The following is a 9,330-nucleotide window of genomic DNA, read 5'->3' on the forward strand; positions in this document are numbered from 1 at the left end:
CTTTTGGTGGTTGGGGGAGGTTGGCTAGTAGCGTGGGTAGTTTGTTGGAAAAATATGGTGTTTTTATTAAGGTGTTAGGATTTTTATGATGTAGTGAGTTTGTAAATTGGAAACTATGGTGGTTGTGGTGATGGGCTAAAGGAAATGGTAGTGCAGTCTCAAGTTTGGTTTCGGCTATGAGGGAATATGGGGGCTAGGGGCTCATGGTTTTATTAGGTAGTTCTAGTAAGAGTAACATAGTAGTAGTGGTTTTTGTTAATGGACTGGTGGACTATTGGTGATGAAATGGTAGTGGTGGTGAAAATGGTACAATAGGGCTATTAATGGCGATGAAAGCAATGAAAGTGGGAATTGTTTGGCTAAAATGGGTCATAATAGTGGCTTTCGGCTAGGTTGGTCATGATACAAAAGGCCCAATGAGGGTGGTTGCTTGGGTGGTATGCAATGAGTTTTTTATTTCATCTCCCCATAAGGCGTTTAGGATTTTTGTTGCTCTCACTCTCACGTCTATCTCTTTCCCTCATGTTATAAACTTGGTGAACTTTGAATGGTTGTAGCAGTACCTTGGATAGGGGAGCTTATCGCCATTGTTTTGAGTAGATGAGTTTGTTGCTATCTAAGGTTTGAAGCTATTGATCAACTGGTGTTTGAAGTCAAAAGGGTAAAGGAATAGGTTGAAAATGGAAAGCTAAAAAACGCTTAGATTTAAAGTAGCAATGAGAAAGGGGAGAAAGGTTGCCACTTTTTTTAGATGTGTTTGATTAATTAATGTTAAAAGCTAAAGGGGCAAAATAAGAGGGAAAATTGAGAGATCTAAATGGAATTGGTGATTTAGGGAAGGAAATGAATATGAGAAAGTTGGCCACTCGACCATCAACCTTTGATTGTTTTATTTTTAATTAATAATAATTTTTTTTTAATTTTTAATTTTAAAATTCTAATAAAATGAAACTGAACTTTGAAAATGGATTTAGGCTTACAATTGGACTTTTGGGCCTTTTAATTGTGCTTTTAAACCTTAACTTAAAATTTACCTAATAATGAAATTAAATTAGGCCTGAACCAATGCAAAAATATCTAAAAATAATTAATCTAAAATAAAGCCCAATCAAGCTTGATCAAATAAATCCAATTAAAATGCTTAAGTTGGCCTAAATCAAAATGTTCAAATCAAATCTAAATATCGAATAAATTTGAATCAATCTAGACAAAATTAGTTGTTTATAATAAGAGAATTTTTCATAAAAAGAAAATTTTGGTCGAAGGAACTTTCAAATAAGACTTTGATCCTTAAATCAAAAATTTTGAAAAGAATATTTTGAATAATAGATGAGAAACTGTGTTATGATTAGATTTGATTGAAAAGATTTTTTTAGCCAAGATAGATTTTGAGAAAATGTTAAAGTTGTTAATTTTCACTAATGATCTTTGAAAAGTTTTAAGCTACTCATTTGTGAATCTTTAACCCTTTTACATATCTTTGAAACTTGTGGATCTTTGACTTTTGTGAATTTTTGAACTCTTGGGAATCTTTGAAACTTACAAATCTCTAAAACTTGCAAATTTTTGAATGTGTGAATTTTGACACTTGTGAACCTTTTAACTTTTGCAAATCTATAAAACCTGTGAATCTTTCAAACTTATTAATCTTTGAAATTTGCAAATCTTTGACTCTTGCAAATTTATGAACTTTTGCTAATATCTAAAACTTGTGAATCTTTGAAACTTCAAAATCTTTGAAAATTGCATATCTTTGAACTTTTGTGAATGTTTGAATTTATGTGAATTTTAGAAAATTTGTAGAAATCTAGGAATTTTTGGGAACCTTAAAACACTTCTGAATCTCTAACTCCATTTTTGAATCTTTGAACCATTGGTGAATCTTTGAAGTAATTTGTGTAAATCTTTTGAACTAAAGCCTTTAAACCTCAAGTTGTGAATTTTTTACTCTAATATGAATCTAGAGACCTCTAGTTATGAATCTTTGACTCTGATGTGAATCTTTGACTCAATGTGAATCCTAAGTTTTCTAATTCACTTTTGAATGTAATAAGAATCTTGAGCCCTTTTAGATGAGAATCATGGGATCCAGTTGTGAATTTTTTACTCTGATGTGAATCTAGAGTTTCCCAGGTGTGAATCTTTGACTTTGTTGTAAATCCAAATTAATCTTTAATGCTAATGCGAATCTTGAGTCTTTTAGTTATGAACCCTTGCTTTATATGTAAATTTTTGAATCTTCCTAAATGTAAATCCCTAGTATTTGATATAATTTGGAATTTAGTTGATAGCAGTAAAATTTATAATGATTTACAAGTCCATTTTAGTTCAAAAATTATGAAAATTGCTTAAATTTTGAGCATTTAATGTGAGATTTCTTGATTTTTAGGTTTCAAGCATATGGGACGTGAAAGATAGATAAATGCCATGCAATTCCATGTAAGATTAGGTTAATCATAATCCTTGTAATATTCGGCCAATGCAACTAGGAAAAGTTAGCCAAATCCTATTAGTACTATAACTCTTATATCCATTCGGCAATCCTACTTAAATCAGGAATCCTACATGCACTTGGTAATTGAATACCTCTACTTAGACAAAGGCTCATACAAGCATTCTACCAAAAAGAAATCTTATAAAAAGAGGACTCTTAAATCAATCTTGAAAAGTTTTTATGCAAGAAGAACATTATCCAAGAGAGTTTATATAAAAGTAGAACTCTTTGAGGTTTATCTTAAGAGTTTGTGCTAAATGCAACAATATGGTCTTAGATAACCATGCTTAGTTGAAACCCTCCATCAAGATTGCAATATGGAAATGGTGTGACACATAGATGACTAAGCTTAAATCTAAAAAGCCCCACTCGACCAAGACATTCCACCAAGGAAGAAACCTTGTTAGGCCACAACACCTTAAAATCAAGATAAAGTTAATCTTCTAGAGTTTGAATTGTAAAAGGACCTATAATCTTTATCCCCATCCTAGTCGAGCCTACCTCTATATATAGGAAGGCTTTCTATAATTGCAAATCATTCAATGCTCACCCTACTTTTATTTTTATTTCTTTCTTGTAGTTTTAATCTTCTTAAGTTTTTTTTCTTAGTTTTTTTTGTATCTTAGCTAAGGCGACAAATTAGCCATAACAAAGTGTTTTCTCAATTATTTTTAATAAAAGTTCTTTTGAATTCTTATTCAAGATCCCTTTTTTTTCTTTCACTAGTAATCTTTACATTCTTTTCAATTTTCCTAAGCAATCTTTCTTTTATGCTTTCTTTATTTTTGGTAATCTTTTCTTCAAAGCAATTCGATTTACATTGAAGATTTGTTCAATTTTTTCTTTTATGCTTTCTTCAACTTTCGGCCCACATTCATTCAATCTTTTCAAAGCTTTTGTTTACTTTAGATCTAGTTATATTTGGCCACATTTAAGAACTTCTAAGTGACAATTATATAGTTAGATCTTGGCCTATATTACAATTTATGCTTGTATTGTTTTCGTTGCAATCAAGCAATCTTTCCATATGTTTAGATATAAGGCTAGTAGATAGTCAACATTGGTATTTGACTACACCTAACAATTACATTATATAATTCTCATAGGAATGATACTTTACTTATTCATTTATTACTTGATAGCGATCTATGCACTTGCAGGCACTATAAAAAGAAGCAATCAAGTTTTTGGTGTCATTGCTAGGGATTATATAGGTGTTCAAGAATCAATATCAATAAAGATTTCTACTATTTTGTAGTTTAAAAACTTTTACTTTTATTTGTTTGATCTATATTAATCTTTTCTTTGTTTATATGTATAGATCTCACAGTGTTAATTTAGCTCCACTTGACAAGAAAATTGAAACAACATTTAGGCTTTTATGAAGTTAGCAAACAACACCTCCAACTCCAATTCAATGGTAAATGCAACAAATGAAGGACACAAAACATTAAAGGACTATCTGTTCGTAACCCTAATGGAATTCAACCATCCAAAAAAAGGTTGACGATCCAAGCTACTAATTTCAAGATAAAGCTTTTAATTATTCAAATGGTCCAAACATTATTCAGTTTGGAGGGCTACCAAGTGATGATTCAATCTCTCTAACTTTTTAGAATTATGTGATACTTTTAAATATAATAGTGGTTCTGATGAAGCAATTAGATTAAGACTTTTTCCTTTCTCTCTTCGACACAATATGAAGAGTTGGTTGTCTTCACTTCTATTGTATCACCACATGAGATGATTTAGTGCAAAAGTTCTTTACAAAATTTTTTCCACTTACCAAAATAGCCAAATGAGGAATGAAATTACAATAACCATGCAATTAAGTGGTGAAACCTTGTATGACGTATGGGAGAGATACCAGGAGTTATTGCATAAATGTCCACACCATAGTCTCTCACAATGGCTACAAATTCAAATCTTTTACAATGGATTGACACCATCTATAAGAACTATAATAGATTCAACCATTAAAAGAGCAATAATGGGTAAGTCAATGTAAGAGGCATATGAGTTGATAAAAGAACTGGCTGTAAACAACTACCAATAGAGTAGTGAAAAAAAGGTACATAAAAAAACTATTGGTGTTTTTAAGCTTGACACTTTCACTTCATCACGTCTTAATTAGCAAGCTTAACCAAAATGATTGATGCCCTAGGAACCTAATCCCTAATTACCCTTGTGCAAGCCATCCAAAGCCTATTGTAACCTTTGACATATGTGAAGGACCACATTCTACTGATAGATGCCAATTCGAGATAAAATTGGTCTAATATGCCTTACAAGCCAAGCCTGCCTATAATCCATATGCCCAACAAGCCAAGCCTACCTATAATCCATATAATAATACTTACAACCTAGGTTGGAGAAATCACCCAAACTTCTATTGGAACCAAAACTAAGCCAACCACCAAAACATTACCCAAAACCCAAACTTTTGCCCAAACCAACAATCATGCAACCCACCCTAAAAAAAAAGACAAGCTTTGAAAAGATGCTAACCTTATTGATACAAACCCAAAACATAACTAATTAAAGCCAAGCTGCATCTTTTAAGAATTTAGAAATACAAATAAGATAACAATCTCATGCCATAACCAATCACCTACTGGGATCCTTACCTAGTAATACCTAATCTAATATAAAGAAACAAGTTAAGAAAACATGCAATACCGTGTATGCTTATGGTGATGAAGGGGTATACTTTTTTTATAATGATGATCATCTTATGGATGAGCCTATAGTAGTCAATTTGCCAAGCTTTGTGAAACAATTTGAGGTGGAATACATTGAAAAGAATTTAGTGATGGAGGATGAAAAGTTACTTTGATTTGGTCAAGAGGTTCTTATAAGCTTTGATAACATAGCATTAGAAGCCTCGAAAAACTATTAAGCTTCATGAAGAGATGAACAAGAATTTTGAGATAGAGGAGGACCTTGAATAGTGCATTCAAAAGAAAGATCCAAAAGAGGAATACTTGAATTCGATTAGAGAGGATGAAAAGCTTAACTAAGTTGAAAGAGCATTAATTGAGATCATACAACCTGAAGAGGAATAAGTGCAAGAAAATATCAAGAGGTAAAAAGAATAAGGATGACTTCAAGGATGTCAACCCAACAGAAGAAATTTGAAGTAGCATAATCTAAACCTAAACCAAAATGGAAATAGCTACTTTGAGAGTTGAAAAATGTTACACTTACTAATTAATGTAGCCCTACACTTCAACAAATTCTTCCAACAAAGCAAGCTAATCTAGAGAGTTTTACTATATCTTGTTTTATTGGTCATCTATATTTTCATGAAGCTTTATATGATTTAGGGTCATGTATAAATCTTATTAGCTCAAAGATTTGGAATAAACCAAGAGGGGGGTGAATTGGTTTTAATGAAATTTTCAAAAACAATATTCAATAAGTACAAATTTTGCTAAACAATTAAACACAATAATTGAAAGTAAATAAAAGATAGGGATAGAGAATATAACACCATGATTTATAAAGGTTCGATCTTTTTTTAGGCACCTACGTCCTCTCCCTTAGTCTCTATTGCCAAAGAGTTCAATCCACTATATGAAGAAGATTACAATCAAGCTTCTTAAAGCTTTACATGATCTCAACTCAACACACTCTTAAGGGTTATCCTCCCTCTTAAGCTTATAAACTCACAATACAAAATTTTGAAGTGTTTTGCAAACTCTAACAACCTCACAAAGGTTGGGTGTATGCTAATTTTAAGTACATAAAAGTTTGGACAAGTAAATAAAGAAGAATTGATATGAATTCTACATCTTTTTTTACTTAGAACAGCTTTGAATACTTGAGCAAATTGGTAGGTGATAGCAATAAGTTTTCTTGGCTCTTGTTACTCTCGGTCTGCAGTGGAATGCTTGATTTATAGGTAGAAAGAAGTTGAAAGCTGTTGGATAGCATTTAATACTTCAAACCTATAAAAATTTTAGACAAAAAATAGTTGTTGGAAGTTTTAGCCTTTAGGGGATCGATCCCTTGTTTTAAGGGATCGATTGGTTCATGTTGGAGAAGGCTTGATTTTGTGCCTAAATTGCCTTACCCGATTGATCCCTTCATCCAAGGGATTGATTGGTTCTTTAAGTGATCGATCCCCTATATGGGAGGATTGATCCTTTTTCTGGATTTTTAGATTTAGAGAGCTTTCTGTTTGAGCAACTGATCGATCCCTTGAAGAAGGGATCGATCTTTTTTTTGGAAAATTACACGATGAACGTATTCTGTTTGAACAACTGATCGATCCTTTTTTTGGAAAATTATATGACAAACACTTTTTGTATGAAAAAGTGATCGATCCCTTGAATGATGGGATCGATCTGGTCATTTTGAAACCCTTACCAATTGATCCCTACAAGGAAAAAATCTATTGGTTTTTGCCAAAACATGAGGAATTTTTTATTTTGAAAGAAGACAGGATCAATCCCTTTTGCTAGGGGATCGATCTGGTAAAGAGGGGATCAATCCCTTCCCTTAGAGGATCGATCCCTTCTATCAAAACTTGCACTTTTCAGGTTTTATTCTGAGAATTTGACTTGTTTTGGTTCTCAAATGTATTTTGACAAGATAGAAGGGTGGAAAATATTCAATTTAAGTTTATAAAAGATGAATTCAAGTTAGGCAAATTTTTGTTTTGTCAAATCAAAACTCTTGATCAATTCAAGGCCAACAATCTCCCACTTTTTGATATGACAAAACCAAATGAAAATTTTGCATGAAAAACATTTTTCCTTTTGAAAAATAAACTCTCCCTGAATAATATAGCTCTCCCTGAATTTAACTATAAGTTTTAAGCCAACTAAACAAAATCAATATCACCAAACCAATATCATCAGAATCATCAAAGCAAGCAATTTTTTTTCATTCATACCAATATTTCTCCCTCTTTTTGACATAGCAAAAAGGATAAGATAAAGCAAAACTACAAAATAATCAATTCAAGGCCACTCATATCAGACATTAAATAACATAGCAAAAGCACATGCCATATGAGAATGAAAAATGAATTTCATTGATATAAATATCAAGTACCAACATTTATAAAACATAATGCAAAGATAGATTTTCAAAATACAATGATGTAGGAAAACATAAGTAATAGCACTAGTGTAGTTCATTGAGGTGGAGGTGAAGAATGGGGAGACTGATAAGGATGAGAAGAGTGAGAAAAGGGCTGCCCCATGTGTGGAGGTGTAAAGCGCATTTGTTTAATGTCAGCGTGAAGGTGGCAAACCTATGCTAACAATTCATTTTGCATTCCCTCCATAGTTTCTAATCTGGTGTTCATACTGCCAACCATGGAATGTAAGCTGTTCATCTTAAGCAAGAGCATCTCTAAGGCTCCTTGAGTGTTTAATGGTGAGGTAAAGGGTTCATCTTGTGGTTTAGGCATATCTAAAGGTTTTTGCTCTTCCTTGTCCTCTTGTGCAGCTCTAACATCACCCTTTTTAACCCATTGTCCAACTGCATTCTGAATATAACCTATGCTATGCAATGTAGAAGCCCCGAGAATACTAAATGGGTTATTGAATATCATCTACTTGTCTTCTTTGTTATTCACCTCCAAATGCCTCAAAAGGTTGCTTATTGCATACCCATATACCAAAGTAGAATCTTTATTCTGAACTATTTTCATCATATCATGAAAAATGAAGTGCACCAAATTTGGTTTCTGTCTATTCTTATTTTATACATCCACCAATAATTTTTTTTCCTAATGGTAGAGTATTGTGTCCCAAAAGGTGCTAAAACATGAGTAACAATGAGGTACAGTAACCTATCATGCATGGATAACCTAGAGGCTTGAGTGGGAGAAACTTGTAGATTGTGATCGCTAAAGATTTCTTGAGCAAGTTGCACTTCGTCACATCTAGTGTTTGTTTCCCCCTCATTATCTAACTTAAAAGCTTTAGCTAGCACTTGTTGGGTAAATAATATTTCCCTTCCCATCACATAAGTTCTGAATCTATCAAGGTAATACCTATTTGATCATTCAATCTGAACACAGCTAGCATTACTATAAAAAACTCTTACTAAATTCTCAAATAATATACCTTTCTGGCATAAATAATATAGCTAACCAAATTCTTCAAAAACATGCAGATAGGGGAAAACTATGGATTGAATGAATGCTAACGAGATTACCCTCTCAGGCTTTACTTCATGGTCTGTAAAATGCATCTTATATCAGTCCTTGGCATTTGGATTATTGAAATTTTGATTGAAAGATGGCTTCAGTGTTGAGCTTGAAGCCTCCCTTGAAAGATTTCTTCTACCGATGGTGACTTTGGTTTTTAGGGCCATTTTGAGGGTTCTAAAGAGTAATTTCGACAAGAGATAAAGTAGGAGTGAAAAAATTTACAAGAGATGTTGGTAGGAAAGATCAATTTTAGGTAAGAAATGAGTGGAAGTGTTTAGGGTTTGGAGATGAGTTTGGAAGGAAGATGAACCGAAGAGGAAAGCTAAAATGATAGGTCAAACTGAAGGAGACCTGACTTTATCACGCCCAAAAGGCATGACCCGATCGATCAGTTATGGTTCTTTGCATGGAACTGATCGATCGTTTTTGAAGGGGATTAATCAGTTTTGCTCATTTTAGACTTCTTGTAGCTACTAGTTGAATACCTGATTAATCCTATCCCAAGGGGATCAATTGATTTTGCATGGGTTCATCTAAAATTGGCTACTGCATATACATCCAATCAATCCTGTCCAAAAAGGATCGATCGATTCCCTATGTTTTCCCTTTAATTTGGCTATGGGGTGAAAAACCAATCGATCCATTCCAAAAGGGATCGATTGGTTTT

The 9,330-nt window shown here is 32.9% G+C and overlaps 1 non-coding gene across 1 annotated transcript; it reads right to left on the minus strand.

Moving 5' to 3' along the window:
• Nucleotides 1–4,290: 4,290 nt before the first annotated feature.
• On the minus strand, nt 4,291–4,396 carry LOC149518759 (small nucleolar RNA R71). The gene has a single exon (XR_016342508.1). It is a non-coding gene; the product is annotated as a small nucleolar RNA R71 (small nucleolar RNA).
• Nucleotides 4,397–9,330: the final 4,934 nt, after the last annotated feature.

This window comes from Durio zibethinus, chromosome 5 (genome assembly GCF_047325235.1).
Source record: "Durio zibethinus cultivar Kanyao isolate XHJ-2024 chromosome 5, ASM4732523v1, whole genome shotgun sequence".
NCBI lineage: Eukaryota > Viridiplantae > Streptophyta > Magnoliopsida > Malvales > Malvaceae > Durio > Durio zibethinus.